The sequence below is a fragment of the Coregonus clupeaformis genome, chromosome 20, assembly GCF_020615455.1.
Source record: "Coregonus clupeaformis isolate EN_2021a chromosome 20, ASM2061545v1, whole genome shotgun sequence".
In the NCBI taxonomy this organism is placed as follows: domain Eukaryota; kingdom Metazoa; phylum Chordata; class Actinopteri; order Salmoniformes; family Salmonidae; genus Coregonus; species Coregonus clupeaformis.
Genome location: NC_059211.1, coordinates 23,872,227 through 23,896,266, shown reverse-complemented (window position 1 = coordinate 23,896,266; position 24,040 = coordinate 23,872,227). Strand labels below are relative to the sequence as shown.

At 43.1% G+C, this 24,040-nt stretch overlaps 1 long non-coding RNA gene across 1 annotated transcript; it reads left to right on the top strand.

Annotated features, from left to right (window-relative positions):
* The first annotated feature begins 344 nt into the window (after positions 1–344).
* Positions 345–7,238, top strand: LOC121532672. The gene is made up of 3 exons (XR_005994359.1): positions 345–459; positions 5,341–5,450; positions 5,946–7,238. It is a non-coding gene; the product is annotated as an uncharacterized LOC121532672 (long non-coding RNA).
* Positions 7,239–24,040: the final 16,802 nt, after the last annotated feature.

Below are 24,040 nucleotides of genomic sequence, written 5' to 3'. Positions count from 1 at the left end.
AATCAGTGTGTGATAACAGTGCACACAACATATACTTTTCCCCCGCGTAGCCCTTTCCTGCAGTCGAATGACCAAAGCGCCCTCTAATTGTTGTTGCACATAACGATGTGTGTGAGGTGTATACTTTTGTTTCAATGTAGATTTGTTTAAGACTACCAAGAAACACTCTGTGACCCAGATTTAGCCCACCGCAGTGTTCATGTACCGAAAAAAAATCTAATGTTCAATGTGTTTCCATCGCATTTTCAACTCTACCAATAGTTTTGTGTGCATGGTATGTGCCGACTCAGGTCTTGGCACGTGCGCTCTAGCCAACAGCTCGCAGATACAGTGAGGGTAGGCAGTCTACATGATGAGATTATTATGGATAAGAGCGAGAATATTTCATTTGCCAAACGGCAGTCATGCATCATCAATCATCATCTCACCCGAATAAGACCCTCAACATTTATTGGAAAGGTGCGTCAAGCTCATACCGTGCACTTTCACCACCCTGTGAAGTTAATTATTTATTTAATATGTCGCCTAATAAACTGCATGGTTTCCCGAGTCGTAGTGGGAGGACCACACACCATGTCATCGCGTGACTCCAAGTTTACTTCGATATGATGGTTATTATCCACCGCCATTTCTTGCATAATTAATTTTACCGACACAAAAAGAGCCGACTGTCGAACAAACAAATGATCTGTCGTCATTTATAAAATTGTACCGAAACAATAGCTGTCCTGATTTATTTTTTATACGGTATGACTTTACTCGCATAAAAACTGTGGATGGAAACGTGGTTAATGGTAGTTCCCAATCAAACAATTACTATAAAACAAATCTGTTTTCCTCAGTTAAGTGTTTGGTGAATGCATGGCGTTGCTTTGTCCTCAGTCCTCATTTGAATGCTGTGTGTACCATGATGACATGTTAACCTGGGTTTAGCTGGTTAATCATATTAATGTATTTCAGTCTACATTCTATTATTTGACACTGTTTATGTACTGTATTAATGTAGCAGGTTCTCCCCTTTGTGTCTCCAGATAATTCAAAATCCCCATGTGCTGCCTGTGTGTGTGTGTAAACCCTTGGGTCTAACAAATACCCTAAATATTGGATCCTGCCTTCATCTCAATTCCTGCACTGTCTTTTAACTAGCCAACTAGTACTTCCATTCTTCAATGTTATGCCATTATTATGTGTGTACCCACATGTTATTCCCAACAATGGAGTCATTCTATTGAGCTTTTATTAAATTATTATGTCCAGGACCTAGTGTATGATCAATGAACCTGTTAGATCACAGCCCCATTATACCCATACTTAACTTGCTCATATCAAGCAAACACATACCAGTCACAAAAAAATAACAATTAGTGTAGAGCTGGGCTCATTTTATGGTGTTAGCGAAAGCTGACTGTCTGCTCTTTGTCTTACAGACGAACGTTGCTAGCTTACAAGTAAGTAGATTCCACTCAACTCAATGTATACTATAGCTATTTGAATACAAAACATTAAGAACACCTGCTCTTTCCATGACAGACTGACCAGGTGAATCCAGGTAAAAGCTATGATCCCTTATTGATGTCACTTGTTAAATCTACTTCAATCAGTGTAGATGAAGGGGAGGAAACAGGTTAAAGAAGGATTTTTATGCATTGAGACAATTGAGACATTGATTGTGTATGTGTGCCATTCAGAGGGTGAATTGGCAATTCAAAATATTTAAGTGCCTTTTGAATAGGGTATGGTAGTAGTTGCCAGGTGCAGCGGTTTGTGTCAAGAACTGCAACGCTGCTGGGTTTTTCACACTCAACAGTTTCCCGTGTGTATCAAGTATGGTTCACCACCCAAAGGACATCCAGCCAATTTGGGCCAGCAACCCTGTGGAACGCTTTCGACACCTTGTAGAGTCCATGACCTGACAAATTTAAGCTGTTCTGAGGGGGGGATACAAATTGAAACCCAAAGGTGCTATCAGAACTCAGGATAAGACCCAGATGCAGACAGTTCGAATCACAGATGTTTATTTATAAAACAGGGGGCAGGCAGAGGTCCGTAATCCAGGGCAGTGTCAGTAAGGTACAGAACGGCAGGCAGGCTCAGGGCAGTCAGAATGGTCAAAACCAGAAGAACTAGAAAACAGGGACTAGAAAGACCAGGAGTACGGGTAAAACCATGCTGGTAGGCTTGACAAGACGAACTGGCAACAGACAAACAGAAAACACAGGTATAAATACACAGGGGATAATGGGGAAAATGGGCGACACCGGAGGGGGGTGGAGACAAGCATAAGACAGGTGAAACAGATCAGGGTGTGACAGGTGCAAAGACTTGAGAGAGAGCAACTTGAGAAATTGAGAGCGAAAACTTGACAAAGATATGTGACTATTGTTGGTGGACGTTTCTTTGCTTACGGTTCTTTATTTTTTCTGTTTACAAAATTTTTCTTTTTGATCTGCAGCAATGATGTTCTGCTCACTTAAAGTCACAAGTTTAATTTGCGCGCCATCCGCTGGCCTGTGCGCTCGCGGGACCCGTCCTCTGCTTGCTCTAGCAAATTCTGCACTTTCGACTCGAGTGTTTGCTCGCAATGATGTTTCATCATGCTTGACAGCGCCATCTCGCGCACGCTTGACTTTAGAGTCTGATTTGACTCCATATGTGTGCGTGTGTGTGTGAGAGAGAGAGTTATAATGCCTGTTCTCAATATCTAGTACATTATGATATTCCATAGTAACTGACCTCAGTGTCTCCAGTTTAAAGTGTGTTCTCCAGTCCAGCAGAGAGCAGCTTCACTCCTGAATCCTGCAGGTCATTGTTACTCAGGTCCAACTCTCTCAGGTGGGAGGGGTTTGAGCTGAGAGCTGAGGCCAACACTTCACAGCATCTCTCTGTGAGGTTACACTGATTCAGCCTAAATAAGAAATAAGAGTAAATACAGCCTAGAGGTCCTGACTAGAGTCAATGAAACCTCCATGGAAGTATATTGTAGTGAATTTGGGGGGTAGCCCTGACCGGGACTCAAACCCAGGTCCAACGACTGTCAAGTTGCCATATTATTCTTGTTACTAAGTATTGTTTGTATTGTTTGTTTGTTTGTTTTTTCATTTGGATCCTTGAAAACATGATAGTGTATATCAAGATGTTTCTTCCTGCAAAATTTCTAATAAATAAATACTCACAGAGCTGTTCTGGAGGCTTTGACCACTGGCAGCAGCCTCAGGAGCCCCTCCTCTTATCTGGAGTATTTCTTCAGGTCAAACAAATCTAGCTCCTCTTCTGATGTCAGCAACATAAAGACCAGAGCTGACCACTGTGTAGGTGAGAGTTTGTCTTCTGAAAGACCTCCTGAGCTCAGGTAGCTTTGGATCTCCTGTGATGAGGTTTGTGATCAGTTTGTCCAGCCAGGCTGGCTTTTTGTCGTCTTTCAGAGCCTTTTTTTGAATGTCCAGAGAGAGTCGACACTCGTCCAGACCATCAAATATGAACAGAACTTTAGACTTGTTCGTCATAGTCTTGATTGGTTTCATTTCAGGGAAGAATTCATGAAGCAGTTCAATCAGACTACAGTTGTTTTCCCCTACATAATCATTTATTTTATGGAAAGGATGTGGAAAGATCTTTTCCTTCTGCCCAGTCGTGAATAAACTTCTGAACAGAGACAGTCTTTCCCACGGGCTTGAAGATGTTGCTGGCTTCAATAGAGGTCTCTCTTGTGGCTGGTGTTCTGGATTCCAGATGTATGACCTCATGCTCATCTCTGACCCCTCCCCAGACCCCTTCGATCACATGGAGATCAGTGTAGATCTGGTTTAGATAGATTCCCCTTTCCTTGAAGTCCCCTCATATACAGCCATACTTCTTTAGACTGTCTTTCAGTTTGTCTTTGTCTGCAAGGAAATCAAAGTTTATCGATTACTATATAGTATGTGTTTGTGTGTGTCTGGATTGGATCAGTCTGAGTGCAATAATCAGGGCCTTGCAAAAATGTCATTATGATCTGTTTTGTTCAGGTTGTTTTGTAAAACGTATTTTTAGCCAACAGAAAATTATCTGGTTATCTGACCAGATAACAACCAAAATATGACTTCTTTCCCATGATGTCGTCATGAAAAAAGACATCTTTACCTGGTTGTTATGTGGTTATATGATGTCTTCTGACCCAGAAAACCGGTTTACAACCATAATATGGCATCATAATGAAGTCACCTCTCAAATTCTACCTGCTGGGTGCTGTTGTGTTAATTCATACGGCTTACCTCTGACTTCTAGAACCACTGTTGTCATCTTAAATGTTTTATAATCCTCTAACCTGCTGGTTCTGTTGTCTCACACTCATCGTACTCATTCTTCTTCAGGATCTCCAGTGCTCGTCGAACACCTGCTCGTCGAACATCTCATTCCAAAATCATGGGCATTAATATGGAGTTGGTCCCTCCTTTGCTTCTATAACAGCCTCCACTCTTCTGGGAAGGCTTTCCACTAGATGTTGGAACATTGCTGCGGGGACTTGCTTCCATTCAGCCACAAGAGCATTAATGAGGTCGGTCACTGATGTTGGGCGATTAGGCCTGGCTCACAGTCGGCGTTCCAAAGGTGTTCGATGGGATTGAGGTCAGTATGGACCTCACTTTGTGCACAGGGGCATTGTCATGCTGAAACAGGAAAGGGCCTTCCCCAAACTGTTGCCACAAAGTTGGAAACACAGAATCATCATTGTATGCTGTAGCGTTTCCCTTCACTGGACCTAAGGGGCCTAGCCCGAACCATGAAAACAGCCCCAGACCATTATTCCTCCTCCACCAAACTTTACAGTTGGCACTATGCATTGGGGCAGGTTGCATTCTCCTGGCATCCGCCAAACACAGATGTGTCCATTGGACTGCCAGATGGTGAAGCGTAATTAATCACTCCAGAGAATGCGTTTCCACTGCTCCAGAGTCCAATGGCGGCGAGCTTTACACCACTCCAGCCAACGCTAGGCATTGTGCATGGTGATCTTAGGCTTGTGTGCAGCTGCTTGGCCATGGAAACCCATTTCATGAAGCTCCCGACAAACAGTTCTTGTGCTGACGTTGCTTGCAGAGGCAGTTTGGAACTCGGTAGTGAGTGTTGCAACCAAGGACAGATGATTTTTATGCGCTACGCGCTTCAGCACTCTGCAGTCCCGTTCTGTGAGCTTGTGTTGCCTACCACTTGGTGGCTGAGCCGTTGTTGCTCCTAGACGTTTCCACTTCACAATAACAGCACAAACCACTAATTTGAAGGGGTGTCCACATACTTTTGTATATATAGTGTATATATACACTGAGTGTACAAAACATTAAGAACACTCTCCTAATATTCCAGAGCGGCGCTCCAGCTGGGGGTCGGAGGTCAATGATGATGAAAGGTGTCCCTGAGCTCCAGATGCTCTGTGTGGTCTGGAAGAGCAGGTGCTGCTGGGAGAACACTGAAAGGTAATGGAAAGAGTCTTTGGCCTTTGTCATTTAGATTCAACCTACAAATAGAGATGGATTTCAAACCAACAACTACTGTATGTACATTACATTGTACAGGGGGGATGCAGCAGTGTTACTCGGGCAAGTTTTTGTCTTACATCGACATGCAGCAGACACTTGGTGCTGGAGCTCTCACTGAGTAATGTATTGGGTAACTCGAAGCCCAAGCTATGAAAACACACACACACACACACAACCAGCCATCTGGTTTTCCATGGAGTAGATATTTACTGTAGGCAAAAACAGACTGCCTATTAGTCTGGCCTGTAAGCAGCAGACACACATATGGGAGTGTCTGTAAAACACCCACCCACACAGATACACAAAGACAGTGTCACACACAACCCATGTTTTCTGATTCTATCTTTCAAAACCATTGTATTAGCCTCTACATTACACTATTATAGTGAATTAAATTTGATTAGTGTGTGTGTGTTTGTTTGTTACCGGCAGGGCCCTCCCCAATGTTTCCAGAGCGGCGTACAGCTGGGGGTCGGAGGTCAATGATGATGACAGGTGTCCCTGAGCTCCAGATGCTCTGTGTGGTCTTGAAGAGCAGGTGCTGCTGGGAGAACACTGAAAGGTTCTCCCAGCAGAGAACCTTTCATTTAGATTCAACCTACAAATAGAGATGGATTTCAAACCAACAACTACTGTATGTACATTACATTGTACAGGGGGATGCAGCAGTGTTAACACTGGGGTGAGTTTGGCAAAACGTTTGTGGCAATAAGATCATTGTTCATCCATTTCCTACCAATGGATTTAAAATGATCTTAGTGCTACAAACGTTTTAGGAAACTCAGCCCTGGACAGGTTTTGTCTCAACATGCAGCAGACACTTGGTGCTGGATCTCTCACTGAATAATGTATTGGTTCATTCTAAGCCCCAGCTATTAAAACACACGCACACATGCTGCACAACTCTGATGCAACTAACTAGCAACAACAAACATTACGCCAATGCCAGAGGACTGTCTTAGGCCAGAGGACTGTCTTAGGCCAGAGGACTGTCTTGGGCCAGAGGACTGTCTTAGATCATTGATGATCACTTTCATGACAGCTAAGGAGCATTTCAATAATGTTGCAAGTAGCTGCATAGAGTGAATATGAGAGTGAGACTATGTATTTATTATTGATGTGCTGAGAGGGTTAGCTGAGATCAACATCTTGTGTCCAAGAGGTGATGTAAAACACAATACACCTCACCTCACCCAACACCTGCCAGCTGAGCTGGGAATGTTGGTTGTGTGTTAGAAACAGACAGACCAATTGTTTAGCAAACCTATCAGATCGTCATTCACTTTTCAGCTTCAATGTATACACATTTGTATTTGTGTGTAAAAAGGGCCAGCTCCAGTCAGCTGATTCTAGCCATCCCTTCTGGTTACTTCTAGTCAGGCAGCTTAGTCTCCCATTCAGAGAACCCCCATTTATGTTAGTGTCTTATTGGTCAAGGTCACGCCAATTACTTATCACAACATCTCCTTCAGCCTATCAGCTATCAGCAGCCTAGATTCCTGGGACTTCTGTTTCAGTTAGTGTAGGACCTCAGCACACTGTGTGGTCAGAAACATGCTTTCCCCATCCTGATGAGCATGACCAGTTTTTCCCTCCTGCTGAGAAAAAAACGAATGTGTGCTGACTCCCTGTCTGTATGATATATTATTGTGTGTGCATTTAAATAACCACAATTACTGTCAGAGTGGTGTTGGATGTTTATGTGTGTGTGTGGATCATTTATTAAACCCCCTTAAACTGGAATACTGCTTCCTCGTGTTCTGGACGGACACCCTGTGGTGGTTGCTACCGGCCTAAAACCAACACCTACGATTTCCCCCTATTGTTAATGGTCCTTCAATTCTACAACCTACCCATATTTTTCATGGTCCTTCGAGCCGGATCCAGTAACCGCTACAGCCGAAGTATGCCAGTTAACAGAGAAGATTCTCCACACGTGTTCCGTCTGCGCCGAACAGCTCACCTGCCACAATATCTCAATAATTACGGCGATGGCTATGAGTCAAGGCACAGACTACCACACACATCCACACACCACTGCTACAAGGGAGAGCAGTCTGATTTCTGATTGTCTTAACACACCACCACTAATAAGCTGAGCTTCTCTGTCATTTTTTCACACAGTAAGTCAACAAAAGTCAGTAAAAAATATATATATAATAGTTCCTCACAGTATTTGAAAAATACCTCGATAATCACCAGGCCTCAGTGTGAGAGAGCAAAATGTCATGCTCTGAGGATCCCATATACAGTGGGGAGAACAAGTATTTGATACACTCACATTGTATGATTTTTAAGTAATTAATTTGCATTTTATTGCATGACATAAGTATTTGATACATCAGAAAAGCAGAACTTAATATTTGGTACAGAAACCTTTGTTTGCAATTACAGAGATCATACGTTTCCTGTAGGTCTTGACCAGGTTTGCACACACTGCAGCAGGGATTTTGGCCTACTCCTCCATACAGACCTTCTCCAGATCCTTCAGGTTTCGGGGCTGTCGCTGGGCAATACGGACATTCAGCTCCCTCCAAAGATTTTCTATTGGGTTCAGGTCTGGAGACCGGCTAGGCCACTCCAGGACCTTGAGATGCTTCTTACGGAGCCACTCCTTAGTTGTCCTGGCTGTGTGTTTCGGGTCGTTGTCATGCTGGAAGACCCAGCCACGACCCATCTTCAATGCTCTTACTGAGGGAAGGAGGTTGTTGGCCAAGATCTCACGATACATGGCCCCATCCATCCTCCCCTCAATATGGTGCAGTCGTCCTGTCCCCTTTGCAGAAAAGCATCCCCAAAGAATTATGTTTCCACCTCCATGCTTCACGGTTGGGATGGTGTTCTTGGGGTTGTACTCATCCTTCTTCTTCCTCCAAACACGGCGAGTGGAGTTTAGACCAAAAAGCTATATTTTTGTCTCATCAGACCACATGACCTCCTCCCATTCCTCCTCTGGATCATCCAGATTGTCATTGGCAAACTTCAGACGGGCCTGGACATGCGCTGGCTTGAGCAGGGGGGACCTTGCATGCGCTGCAGGATTTTAATCCATGACGGTTACTAATGGTTTTCTTTGAGACTGTGGTCCCAGCTCTCTTCAGGTCATTGACCAGGTCCTGCCGTGTAGTTCTGGGCTGATCCCTCACCTTCCTCATGATCATTGATGCCCCACGAGGTGAGATCTAGCATGGAGCCCCAGACCGAGGGTGATTGACCGTCATCTTGAACTTCCATTTTCTAATAATTGCGCCAACAGTTGTTGCCTTCTCACCAAGCTGCTTGCCTACTGTCCTGTAGCCCATCCCAGCCTTGTGCAGGTTTACAATTGTATCCCTGATGTCCTTACACAGCTCTCTGGTCTTGGCCATTGTGGAGAGGTTGGAGTCTGTTTGATTGAGTGTGTGGACAGGTGTCTTTTATACAGGTAACGAGTTCAAATAGGTGCAGTTAATACAGGTAATGAGTGGAGAACAGGAGGGCTTCTTAAAGAAAAACTAACAGGTCTGTGAGAGCCGGAATTCTTACTGGTTGGTAGGTGATCAAATACTTATGTCATGCAATAAAATGCAAATTAATTACTTAAAAATCATACAATGTGATTTTCTGGATTTTTGTTTTAGATTCCGTCTCTCACAGTTGAAGTGTACCTATGATAAAAATTACAGACCTCTACATGCTTTGTAAGTAGGAAAACCTGCAAAATCGGCAGTGTATCAAATACTTGTTCTCCCCACTGTATCAGTGGAAACTTCATAATATACCTGAACACATTTCCCACTGTCGCCGGAAACTCTGGGGGCCCGAAATAGGCTAGTTGATACAATGTTGCAAGTTCGCTAGCGACAGGCAGGACCTTCATACTGTCATTGGGTCGGACCCAGTTGATTGATTTGATAGGCTACAGTCTTGCACTTCACTAGCGATAGCTCAAATCAAGACAGATAGAAAGGGAGGCAGACAGGCGGAGTAGGGAGATGAATGCGATTGAAATAACCTACATTTTCATCAGGATATATTATGTATTTTTACTTAGTTGACAATGGAAGTTATAGGCATACTACTACTTTGGCCTAGGCTATCTCTTAGTTCCATGCCCTCATTTCTTTAGCTGCCAATGGCTCACGGTGAATCAATGTGTCCATATGGCAGAGGTTGGTGCTCTCGCATTAGTGGAATTATTACTTTTAGATTTTTATCATTTAAATTCCGATTTCTAATATTAACCACGTGACAAGGATTTTGAGAAACAAAAACGTTATTATTATATTATTAAAATGAAACTGTTCCACGAAAATGAACCATATGAAAATCATAACTGGCACGCAGATCAGTAGAAATGGTAGGATAAATTGTAAGCTTCCCCAAACTTGAAACTCACAGTGCCTAGGAATACACCATTGTGAACAGAGCGCACATTTCTTTGTACTGCATAGTTACAACGTGTGTGTGTGAGAGAGATAACGAGAGGGGTGTTGTCTTGTAACTAAGATTGTACCTATTAAAACTGAGCACAAATGGACAGCTATGCAATCCATCGTGGAGAAAAGCGCTTACCTCAATCCAGCACCAGCGGGTGGAAAGCCCACTCGCTGGGCCGCATCCAGCACTGTGTTCCTTGCTAGTGGCTAGTACACCTAGGTGTTTGACATGGGCAGGAGCAGGCCTGCGAGCCGAGGGTAAGAGAATGACATGTTGCTCATTTGATATTGTTCCCATTCCCTTTTCGTCAAGTTTAGAATGATAAACTAATAGAAAATAGAAGTGGAAAACTATTGCGAGCACTGCTCCAGATCACTTGATATCCACCACAAGGGGGAGAGAAGAGGGAGAGAGAGAGAGGGGAGAGGGATTTTACAGCAGAGCATGTGTCCAACTCCAAACCTCCAACTGAATAGATAAGATCATATTATGAGCGCACCGCTTACAAAACAGAGCTGAGAGCTCTCCATGCAGAATGGGGCCCATATATAAATATCCCATGTTTTTTTCTCTCCCCTACCCCAATCCCATTGTCATTTATATAAATAATGCAAATTCGTGCAGTTTTACCATCTCACCACCAGGGGGTGCTGCAGCACCTCTATCACCCGTACTTCATGAGGCTATAAGCTTAGATTACGGTCAGCTGAGGAACGCTCAACTCCATTCTCTTATATAGAGGCAGAGTTCAGTTTCGATAACTGGTCGCAGGATTTGCTAACAACAACATTGAGTCACCATCAGTCGATTCTTGTAAAAAAGTAAATTCTGAAAATGCTTACCTGTAGCCTACTTATGTTTGTCCTGTACAACCGCGGTCCTTCAGCAGGGTGCTGAAATTCATACTTTTAATAAAAACTTTTAGCAAATACAACCAATTTTCACAATAATCGACTGATGGGGACTCAATGTTGTTGCTAGCAAATCCTGCGACCAGCTCTCAAAACTCAACTCCGCTTCGATATAAGAGAGTTGAGCGTTCCTCAGCTAGGACGGTGAAGGTGGACATAGGACAATCGTCACAGTGTGTTTACTGTAAATAGATACCTGGAGAGACATCAACTTCACTAAACACTTACCTGCAGTCTCTTGTTTCACATGGGCAGGCTGGCGTGCATACACATACGGTATGCAATACCATAGTGGACGATACAAATGACCTTACAGTACAGGCTCTGTTGTAGCCGGCCGTGACCGGGAGACCCATGGGGTGGCGCACAATTGGCCCAGCGTCGTCCAGGGTAGGGGAGGGAATGGCCGGCAGGGATGTAGCTCAGTTGGTAGAGCATGGCGTTTGCAACGCCAGGGTTGTGGGTACGATTCCCACGGGGGGACAGTATAAAAAAATAATAAAAAATTAATAATGTATACACTCACTAACTGTAAGTCGCTCTGGATAAGAGCGTCTGCTAAATGACTAAAATGTAAAATGTACAGTATAGAGCCATTGGGTTGAACCATAGAGAATGATCGAGGCCTCTAGTGGCTAAAAGGCCATCTTAGCATGTGCAGCGCCAATTAGGGCTTCCACCATTTTAATGTAGTCGAAGATTTTTTGTAACTAACCCAAGATATACCACAGCCTGTCATTTCCAATTAGAGCAAATTAATCATAGTGGGCATGTTATGATGAGTTTCTAGGGTATCAAGTCATTATTAATTAATGATGCAAGAAGATATTTAACACTTAGATGGAGAGTTAATACAAATATTTAATAGTCGGTACCGTGGTTCGTTAACAAAAGGCACGTGCTTCGCCTCTTGCCATTCGAACTACTGAACAAAGAAAATATCTCAGTTAATATACCTTCTGTTACACGTTTCTTCAACAACATCTGTTAACCCTCAGTGGGCACTCACTTCTTTGATGGTATTACCCTGTACCTAAGTCAGTATATCATGTCCATCAATCATTCTAATACAAACCACCAGTGAGCTCCCTTGACATAATGGAATCCTTGTTATTCAGACACTGTGCCACCAAGTCACTTATCTACTAAATGTAACCTGGTTCCCACAACACTATGACAAGACATCATAACAGGGCAGAACAAGCAAGGAGGTGGGTAGAACCAAGCAAGAGCTAGCGAGATCGTATTGGCTCATTCTAGCATGTATTTGAATATTTCCATTAGAAAATGCCTACTCTGTGAAGTGCGCGTGTGCAATAACTCAATTCTCTCTTGCTAAACAACGCCATTCTTTGAAACTTTGGCAAAGTGTAAAGTCTACAAAAATTTGTCTACTCTGTTCATAACATATTTTAGTTCTGGGAACAGAAAACTGTATTGTGATCAAATGTTTATTCTATGAGAAAATTTGCAGGATTTCAGGAGTCATGTCATCAGGAGGGATCAGCCAATCGTGAAGAAGAAAACTGACTACCTTAAAATCAGTGGAGGCTGGTGGGAGGAGCTATAGGAGGAATGGCTCATTGTAATGGCTGGAATGGTGGAAATGGAACGGAGACAAACGTGGTTTCCATATGTTTGATACTGTTCCATTAATGCCATTTCAGCCATTACAATGAGCCCGTCCTCCTATAGCTCCTCCCACCAGCCTCCACTGCTTAAAATGGAGCTAGCCACAATTGCACTGCCCATGCTGTCACAGACGCTATAATGGCACAGATACAAAGATGAGTCCTCTATCTATCTCTATGGGTTGTACAGAATTCCATCACTAAGACACTGTAACCTTGGTTTGCTTGATAGCATATAATCTTTGACTGTCCTCCAGTGTTTATTAGGGTGTATTACATCAACATGCATGTTGGGTTTAGTGGGTGCAGTATACTACTCTGGCCACAAGAGAGTAGTCTCTGTATTCATAACAGAAATACCCTCTGAATATCTTTGGATGTTGTCTCATCCTTCTGACACCTGGTAGTCATTGGAGTCTTGAAGTACTATTTTGTAACACTGTAATAACTATTTGAGTGTGTCATAAGAAGATATGATGTACAGACTACAGACATCATTACATGTGGCTACATACAGTTTGTAGGGTAAAGGTCATGGTTTTTAGTTTGACCATTTGAATGTATTTACTATTATGTTTCCATATACTGTAGACCTGACAGCGATTAGATTAAACTCTCCATGGCCCTTTTTCAGACTGTGTGTGAGTAGACCTATGCGTGTTCATTTCCACCCATTCATATATTCTTCAACCTCTTCTTTGGCAAGCTTGGCTAGAATGTGCTGTTGATTCTGGACATCTCTCTAAGAGAGTTCTATGGGGCTTTTCCTGTACAGCCTCTCATTGGGAAGGACTGAAAAACCTCTGGCTGAAAAAGATGGTCCTCCAATGTTTTTGTTTGATATTTCCCTTGACTACGGTAGAGCAACTCAAATAAAGACTGTAGTGATCTCCCTGGGATCTCTGATATCTTAATGATAGTAACATACTACTTGTTCCTCAAACGACCAGTAGAATATGTGTGCTTTAAATAAACAGACCAGTATTTCATCTCATAGATTCTCAGACAACTTTGTATATGTACACTATGTAGCTTTCTCCTCATGATGCATACGGTATTGTATACCCCTCTGTGCTTCTTACTTCTACATACTATATGCACCCTGTGCATCTGATACATCATCGCTGTGCTAATGACTACAGATAGACCTGTTTGTTGCATAGATCTGGAGAGTTTCATCCAAACTCAGTGTAAGTTCTGTTTGTTTAGTTAGTGCTGATCTGTATGATAGTATAGTAAGTCCTGCTCTTAAACAGGTTTCACGAGAAACCCAGATGAGCTGCTATAAAGAAGAACACCTCACAGACAGATGCAGTATAGCAGATAGACAAGGAGCCTCAGAGGAGCCAGAAAACACTGAGACCCGGAAGAATGGCTTCCTTTTACTCAAGTACTTTTCCGGTTTCTCCACAGCAGACCTCACTTTAAGGGCTAGTTACATTCCTGTCTCTATGCAGAGCGTGTTCTACAGCTTGTGTTATGGGTCTTTGTGTCTGTCTGTGCTTATGTGTGGACCGTGGGGGCTATATGAGGTCGTATCTGTGTGTGTACACAGGGATTACAGCACATGGCCGTGTGTGTGGGGGAATGGTCACAGTTTCTGTGTGAGCGTACATGGGTCATTCTCTGTAAGCTTAGACTAATATTTGTGTTGAGTGTTTGTGCTGACCTGGTGTGGTCCTGCTCTTCCAGCTGTAGAGGCTGACCTGACCCAGTCCAGTGGTCCAGCTGGAGATGATGCTGACCTGGTCCAGGGCTGGTCACTGGCAGCTGTTCTGGCAGTCAACAATCAGGGGGCACTGCTCTCCATACGCTGCATTGGATCAGAGCTGGACTACAGAGAGAAAGGGAGAGCGATAGTGATGAATTACTATACAAATACTTATCCCATATCAGATTAATCTTGACTCTATTTATGATAATGAAAACGTAAATATTGTTAAATGTGATGTTTTGCAGTAAGGGAAAATGGTCAATAATACTGTTCTCCAGAGAGTAACTGCTTATTTACTTACCCTCTGTGTTTGAAATGAAATCATTAATCATTCTAGATCTCATCTCAAATGTTTTTCTCTTCAGAAAACAAAATAAGAACTGGTAAGCTAGCTCCCTCATATCTTATTTTCATCAGAAGTTTACATACACTTAGGTTGGAGTCATTAAAACTTGTTTTTCAACCACTCCAAGCTCTGCACTGGTGGTGCCCCGATCCCGCAGCTGAATCAACTTTAGGAGATGGTCCTGGCGTTTGCTGGATTATCTTGGGCGCCCTGACGCCTTCTTCACAACAATTGAACTTCTCTCCTTGAAGTTCTTGATGATCCGATAAATGGTTGATTTAGGTGCAATCTTACTAGCAGCAAGATCGTTGCCTGTGAAGCCCTTTTTGTGCAAAGCAATGATGACGGCACATGTTTCCTTGCAGGTAATCATGGTTAACAGAGGAAGAACAATGATTTCAAGCACCACCCTCCTTTTAAAGCTTCCAGTCTGTTATTCTAACTCAATCAGCATGACAGAATGATCTCCAGCTTTGTCCTCGTCAACACTCTCACCTGTGTTAACGAGAGAATCACTGACATGATGGCAGCTGGTCCTTTTGTGGCAGGGTTGAAATGCAGTGGAATTTTTTTGGGGGGATTAAGTTCATTTTCATGGCTAGGAGGGACTTTGCAATTAATTGCAATTCATCTGATCACTCTTCATGACATTCTCATTCTGGAGTATATGCAAATTGCCATCATCAAAACTGAGGCAGCAGACTTTGTGAACATTTTTATTTGTGTCATTCTCAAAACTTTTGACCACGACTGTATGTACTCTCTCCCTTTCAGGCACATGTTCCTTGCATGTGTGCAGGCCATTTGGTGCACTGTCATGTATGACACACACATCCCACTGGGCACAAACGGGTTGAATCGACGTTTCAACATAATTTGTCAACATATTGTGACGTGGAATCTATGTGGAAAATACATTGAATTTGAAATAAAGTCATTAACGTAAAATGTTGTTTTGAGGGTGAAATTTCAACCACAGGATTCTGTTATCATGGTCAAATTTAAACATAGACAAACCTTGTATAAAATATGTTGAATTTGTACCTTTTAAACAATGTCAGATCTTCAACATTCTATCCACTATCTGAAAAAATAACAGGCTGGGCAGCACCTCCTACTGATCTATCTTCAGCTACCCTTTGGTCTCCCATCCAGGGTTTTAACCAAGCCCAGCCCTACTTAGCTATGATATTTGTCACTGACTATTACCAATGTGCTATCATGAGAATGATTGTTGAGATATCTCCACTTAAAAATGAAATAGATTCACTGTTGCTATCAGTCATTCCAAAGGGTAGGTTTAACAGAGCAAATTACCGTTTTTTTCGATTGCTAACAAGCATTGTTCAATACTGCGGATACATGTGCAAAACTCTAAATACAGTTATCAAAACAACATGCAACTTGGCAATGCACATCCTACTTGTCTCAAAAGCAAATCTTTCTACCAAATGAAAGCTAACAGTTTCAATGAGAGCAAATGAAGCATAGTGGGCAGAACAAGCAAGGTGGTGGGCAGAGATAAGCACGAGCTAGCGAGATCCTATTGGCGCGTTCTAGAATGTATTTGCATATTTTCATTAGGGAATGCCTCTGTGAAGTGTACGTGTGTAATAACTCAATTCGCCCTTGCACTCCTTGGAAACAACGCAGTTTTTTAAAACTTTGGCAAAGGGTCACAACTCCAAAACTTAGTGCACTATGTTCGTAACAGATTTTAGTTTTGGGAACAGAAAGCTGTATTGGATCGGGCTTTTCTTCGATGAGAAAATCATCAGAATGTCAGCCCAGTTCCATCTTGCTCCATACTCTCCCACTGCCGGCCACTGGGCTTCTTCTCCTCATCATATTTGGTGGGCTATGGCAATACCTCAGATTTATACATCCAGTGAAACATCTGGCTCCTTGTTCTATCTGTGGTGGAGTGCTCTGTTAGCCAGCAGGGCGCACTGCCTAGGGAACATTTTCCTAGTTAGCATGCCATAGCTCTGAGGAAGACCTATAGATTACCTAGAATGAGTGCTTACACTTTCAACATTTTGAAATGTATTATTGTCTGCCAACACTCTCTCTTGAATTTCTCTGAGTTTTATGGCATTGTTGCTAATGACCATGTCAACAATTACAGCTTCCTGCTGAGCAGAGAAAATCCTACCTCTCCCCCCTCCATTTGTTAACCGTTGGGTCCTAAAACAGAAATAAAATTACACACAAGTGGTTCGGAGAGCTTTTGCTCGATTTACTAGTCTACAGTAATATTCAGTACAGTTAGATGCCCATGCAGAATGCATATCTTACCTGTTAGTTTGCTGGAAGGTTCTTATAATAGATGACACAGTTGAGCGTTGCAAATTTGGCTGCTCTCTGAGACCAGCATCTCTCATTGATAGACCATGATTGACAACGTGACCAATGATTGTAGCCCTAATCTCATCTGACACTACAACTCTGGGTCTTCCCTTCAGTCTTCTTCCACCATGGATACGTAATCCTCTGCCTCTCCCGGCAACTCTTCCACCGCTGTAAGCCACTACACGATCTCTGGCTGGGTCCATGTTTATGTAAAATATATTCCAAAGATGTCCCCTTTTGTCTTCAGTTACGTAATGTAAAATGAAAATCAGCTGTGAATAATTAAGAGTTATTATTTATATTTTGCTTTTACTGTAGCAATGTCAAAAATTGCAGTCTAATTCAATTTTCAGTAGCTTTTGAACTTGAGTTTAACAGTTTTGATAAGGGTATCTTAACATGTGCAAAATGGTCAGTAGATACAAAGAGTTTTGTTGGAAAATGTGTTTTTGTGAAACAAGTATTTATGTAAATGGAAAGATGTTGTCATGGAATGCATTTTGTGTCAAAGCAATGACAACATATACAGTGGGGAGAACAAGTATTTGATACACTGCCGATTTTGCAGGTTTTCCTACTTACAAAGCATGTAGAGGTCTGTAATTTTTATCATAGGTACACTTCAACTGTGAGAGACGGAATCTAAAACAAAAATCCAGAAAATCACATTGTATGATTTTTAAGTAATTAATTTGCATTTTATTGCATGACATAAGTATTTGATACATCAGAAAAGCAGAACTTAATATTTGGTACAGAAACCTTTGTTTGCAATTACAGAGATCATACGTTTCCTGTAGGTCTTGACCAGGTTTGCACACACTGCAGCAGGGATTTTGGCCCACTCCTCCATACAGACCTTCTCCAGATCCTTCAGGTTTCGGGGCTGTCGCTGGGCAATACGGGCTTTCAGCTCCCTCCAAAGATTTTCTATTGGGTTCAGGTCTGGAGACTGGCTAGGCCACTCCAGGACCTTGAGATGCTTCTTACGGAGCCACTCCTTAGTTGCCCTGGCTGTGTGTTTCGGGTCGTTGTCATGCTGGAAGACCCAGCCACGACCCATCTTCAATGCTCTTACTTAGGGAAGGAGGTTGTTGGCAAAGATCTCGCGATACATAGCCCCATCCATCCAAAGAATGATGTTTCCACCACCATGCTTCACGGTTGGGATGGTGTTCTTGGGGTTGTACTCATTCTTCTTCTTCCTCCAAACACGGCGAGTGGAGTTTAGACCAAAAAGCTCTATTTATGTCTCATCAGACCACATGACCTTATCCCATTCCTCCTCTGGATCATCCAGATGGTCATTGGCAAACTTCAGACGGGCCTGGACATGCGCTGGCTTGAGCAGGGGGAACTTGCGTGCGCTGTAGGATTTTAATCCATGACGGCGTAATGTGTTACTAATGGTTTTCTTTGAGACTGTGGTCCCAGCTCTCTTCAGGTCATTGACCAGGTCCTGCCGTGTAGTTCTGGGCTGATCCCTCAACTTCCTCATGATCATTGATGCCCCACGAGGTGAGATCTTGCATGGAGCCCCAGACCGAGGTTGATTGACCGTCATCTTGAACTTCTTCCATTTTCTAATAATTGCGCCAACAGTTGTTGCCTTCTCACCAAGCTGCTTGCCTATTGTCCTGTAGCCCATCCCAGCCTTGTGCAGGTCTACAATTTTATCCCTGGTGTCCTTACACAGCTCTCTGGTCTTGGCCATTGTGGAGAGGTTGGAGTCTGTTTGATTGAGTGTGTGGACAGGTGTCTTTTATACAGGTAACGAGTTCAAACAGGTGCAGTTAATACAGGTAATGAGTGGAGAACAGGAGGGCTTCTTAAAGAAAAACTAACAGGTCTGTGAGAGCTGGAATTCTTACTGGTTGGTAGGTGATCAAATACTTATGTCATGCAATAAAATGCAAATTAATTACTTAAAAATCATACAATGTGATTTTCTGGATTTTTGTTTTAGATTCCGTCTCTCACAGTTGAAGTGTACATATGATAAAAAATTACAGACCTCTACATGCTTTGTAAGTAGGAAAACCTGCAATATCGGCAGTGTATCAAATACTTGTTCTCCCCACTGTATATATATATATTTTTTTTCCACCTTTATTTAACCAGGTAAGCCAGTTAAGAACTAGTTCTCATTTACAACTGCAACCTGGCCAAGATAAAGCAAAGCAATGCGATAAAAACAACAACACAGAGTTACATATGGGGTAAATCAAAACATAAAGTCAAAAATACAACAGAAAATATATATACAGTGTGTTCAAATGTAGCAAGTTATGGAGGTAAGGCAATAAATAGGCCATAGTGCAAAATAATTACAATTAGTATTAACACTGGAATGATAGATGTGCAAGAGATGATGTGCAAATAGAGATACTGGGGTGCAAATGAGCAAAATAAATAACAATATGGGGATGAGGTAGTTGGGTGGGCTAATTTCAGATGGGCTGTGTACAGGTGCAGTGATCGGTAAGATGCTCTGACAACTGATGCTTAAAATTAGTGAGGGAGATAAGAGTCTCCAGCTTCAGAGATTTTTGCAATTTGTTCCAGTCATTGGCAGCAGAGAACTGGAAGGAATGGCGGCCAAAGGAGGTGTTGGCTTTGGGGATGACCAGTGAGATCTACCTGCTGGAGCGCATATTACGGGTGGGTGTTGCTATGGTGACCAATGAGCTAAGATAAGGCAGGGATTTGCCTAGCAGTGATTTATAGATGGCCTGGAGCCAATGGGTTTGGCGACAAATATGTATTGAGGACCAGCCAACAAGAGCGTACAGGTCACAGTGGTGGGTAGTATATGGGGCTTTGGTGACAAAACGGATGGCACTGTGCTAGACTACATCCAATTTGCTGAGTAGAGTGTTGGAGGCTATTTTGTAAATGACATCGCCGAAGTCAAGGATCGGTAGGATAGTCAGTTTTACGAGGGCATGTTTGGCAGCATGAGTGAAGGAGGCTTTGTTGCGAAATAGGAAGCCGATTCTAGATTTAACTTTGGATTGGAGATGCTTAATTTGAGTCTGGAAGGAGAGTTTACAGTCTATCCAGACACCTAGGTTTTTGTAGTTGTCCACATACTCTAGGTCAGACCCGTCGAGAGTAGTGATTCTAGTCGGGTGGGCGGGTGCCAGCAGCGTTCGATTGAAGAGTGTTTAAGAGCAGTTGAAGGCTACTGAAGGAGTGTTGTATGGCATTGAAGCTCATTTGAGGTTTGTTAACAAAGTGTCCAATGAAGGGCCAGATGTATACAAAATGGTGTCGTCTGCGTAGAGGTGGATCTGAGAGTCACCAGCAGCAAGAGCGACATCATTGATATGCACAGAGAAAAGAGTCGGCCCAAGAATTGAACCCTGTGGCACCCCCATAGAGACTGCCATAGGTCCAGACAACAGGCCCTCCTATTTGACACATTGAACTCTATCTGAGAAGTAGTTGGTGAACCAGGCGAGGCAGTCATTTGAGAAACCAAGGCTATTTAGTCTGCCAATAAGAATGCGGTGGTTGACAGAGTCGAAAGCCTTGGCCAGGTCGATGAAGACGGCTGCACAGTACTGTCTATTATCGATCGCGGTTATAATATCGTTTAGAACCTTGAGCGTGGCTGAGGTGCACCCATGACCAGCTCGGAAACCGGATTGCATAGCAGAGAAGGTACGGTGGGATTCGAAATGGTCGGTGATCTGTTTGTTAACTTTGCTTTCAAAAACTTTCGAAAGGCAGGGCAGGATGGATATAGGTCAGTAACAGTTTGGATCTAGAGTGTCACCCCCTTTGAAGAGGGGGATGACCGCGGCAGCTTTCCAATCTCTGGGGATCTCAGACGTTACGAAAGAGAGGTTGAACAGGCTAGTAATAGGGGTTGCGACAATTTCGGCGGCTAGTTTTAGAAAGAAAGGGTCCAGATTGGGGGGGTGGTAGTGGGTAGTGGTAGCCAGGTAGAAAGCATGGCCAGCCGTAGCAAAATGCATGTTGAAATTCTCGAGTATTGTAGATTTATCGGTGGTGATAGTGTTTCCTAGCCTCAGTGCAGTGGGCAGCTGGGAGGAGGTGCTCTTATTCTCCATGGACTTTACAGTGTCCCAAAACGTTTTGGAGTTAGTGCTACAGGATGCACATTTCTGTTTGAAAAAGCTAGCCTTTGCTTTCCTAACTGCTTGTGTATATTGGTTCCTAACTTCCCTGAAAAGTTGCATATCGCGGGGGCTATTCGATGCTAATGCAGTAGGCCACAGGATGTTTTTGTGCTGGTCAAGGGCAGTCAAGTCTGAGGAGAACTAGGGGCTATATCTGTTCTTAGTTCTGTATTTTTTGAATGGAGCATGTTTATTTAAGATTGAGAGGAAATTACTTTTAAAGAACAACCAGGCATCCTCTACTGACGGAATGAGATCGATATCCATCCAGGATACCTGGGCCAGGTCAATTATGAAGGCCTGCTCGCTAAAGTGTTTTAGGGAGCGTTTGACAGTGATGAGGGGTGGTCGTTTGACCGCGGACCCGTTACGGACGCAGGCAATAAGGCAGTGATCGTTGAGATCCTGGTTGAAGACAGCGGAGGTGTATTTCGAGGGTATGTTAGTCAGGATGATGTCTATGAGGGTGCCCATGTTTACGGATTTAGGGTTGTACCTGGTAGGTTCGTTGATCATTTGTGTGAGATTGATGGCATCTAGTTTGGATTGTAGGATGGCCGGGGTGTTAAGCATCTCCCAATGTAGGTCACCAAGCAGTACGAACTCTGAGGATAAATGGGGGGCAATCAATTCACATATGGTGTCCAGGGCACAGCTGGGGGCTGAGGGGGGTCTGTAGCAAGCGGCAACAGTGAGAGACTTATTTCTGGAAAGGTGGATTTTTAGAAGTAGAAGCTCAAACTGTTTGGGCACAGACCTGGATAGTATGATAGAGCTCTGCAGGAGATTGCAACTCCACCCCCTTTGGCAGTTCTATCTAGACGGAAAATGTTGTAGTTGGGGATGGAAATTTCAGAATTTTTGGTGGCCTTCCTAAGCCAGGATTCAGACACTGCTAGAACATCAGGGTTGGCGGAGTGTGCTAACGCAGTGAATAACTCAAACTTAGGAAGGAGGCTTCTGATGTTAACGTGCAGAAAACTAAGGCTTTTACAGTTACAGAAGTAAACAAATGATAGCTCCTGGGGAGTAGGAGTGATACTGGGGGCTGCATGGCCTGGGTTAGCCTCTACATCACCAGAGGAACAAAGGAGGACTAGAATAAGGATACGGCTAAAGGCTTTAAGAACTGGTCTTCTAGTGCGTTGGGTACAGAGAATAAAGGGGGCAGATTTCCGGCCGTTGTAGAATAGATTCAGGGCATTATGTACAGACAAGGATATGGAAGGATATGAGTACAGTGGAGGTAAACCTAAGCGTTAGGTAACAATGAAAGAGATTGAGCCGGTCTCGGCGTGTATGGGGGGTGGAACAAAGGAACTATTTGAGGCAGTTTGAGAGGGACTTGGTGTTCTACAGTGAAATTGTATAATAAGAACTAACTGGAACAGCAATAGGCAAGGCATATTGACATGGGAGAGAGGCTTAAAGCAATCACAGGTGTTATTAGAGAGATCTAAGACAACAACTGGTAATGGCGATAAAGTTTGGGCTGAAGCTAAACAGATAAACAGGACAGGGTACTGTGTAAAGGAACAGTCCAGCAGGCATCAGCTGTGCAGCTGAGTGATCATAAGGTCCAGTGAACAGCAATATGTGAGTCCGAGAGCAGTTCGAATTGGTACTACAGCACAGCGATCAGGAAGCACGGCTGTCGTTTAAGTGTGCTAGCGAGCCGGGGCTAGCAGATGGATCTTCGTGGTCGTCGCAACGGGAAGCCTGTTGAAACCACAGACAATTACGTCGGCAGACCAGTCGTGATGGATCCACAATTACGTCGGCAGACCAGTCGTGATGGATCCACAGGTTGCCACAAGAGTGTTGTTGTGATAACTGTATTTAGAGTTTTGCACATGTATCCGCAGTATTGAACAATGCTTGTTAGCAATCGGAAAAAAACTGTAAATGTCACCATACATTATCACTCATATGTCATCAATGAAGGTATTTCGACCTATATAGCATTTACAAAGCCATCAACAGCTGTTGTTTAAATTCAACCCAGAATTAAACTACGTAAAAATAGACTACAATAGACCTAGAGTTTCAAGCTCTGGTTGATTTAAAATGTAATGATATTTAGTCATAATTAATTGTGTTTGGTTGTCAACATAACCAAATATCAACATTTGAAGATGTATCTTCTGATTGTATAGTTCCATCTGTGCCTCTGACGTAGTCTGGCTTTAATTCCAGTTTGTCTACAAATTAACAATTTATATGTTGGATTGATTTCTCCATCTCAACCAAAAATCTAAGTTAAAGAATAGGACTAAATCAAATCAAACTTTATTTAAAGTGCATTTAGGAAGTCAAGCTCTCCTCCACTCGTCTCTCTCTCACTCTCCACGGCTGTGTTTACAATACACATACCATGCCCCTGGCTGCTGTGCTCTAAAGTTTCAGTAAAAAGGCTTGGACTAGACTTCTGTGTGTGTGTGTGTGTGTGTGTGTGTGTGTGTGTGTGTGTGTGTGTGTGTGTGTGTGTGTGTGTGTGTGTGTGTGTGTGTGTGTGTGTATGGGCGTGTGTTTGAGTACAGGCGTGTGTGTGTGTGTGTGTGTGTGTGTGTGTGTGTGTAGGGGCGTGTGGGTGTATGTGATTGTGAATCCAAACTTTGGGCTAAGTTTATGTCTGCTGTCCCCTGGGTATTTTGGGTACCACTGACATGCTGCTCCCTTATTGGATAATAAGATGAAATCGGACGCTGACACACGGCGGCTCTTATTGGATAATGAGAGGAAGTTAGACACTGACACCACATTCACTCTTCACTCTTGTCTTCTTTCATCTGGCTTCAATTGTGGCTTTTCATCTTCTTCCTCCCCATGACTGAAAGAGCTTTTTAGAGAGAAGGAGAGCGGGAAAGATAGACTCATTTTAGAAACAATGAACCCCTCAAGTCACCAGAACATCCAGTGATGTTTATCTGTGTGTATCTGAGCATTTTAAAGTGCCTCAATGCCACAGACTCTAAAAGAAAAGCCAAACCTTCCAAGGAAAGTCCC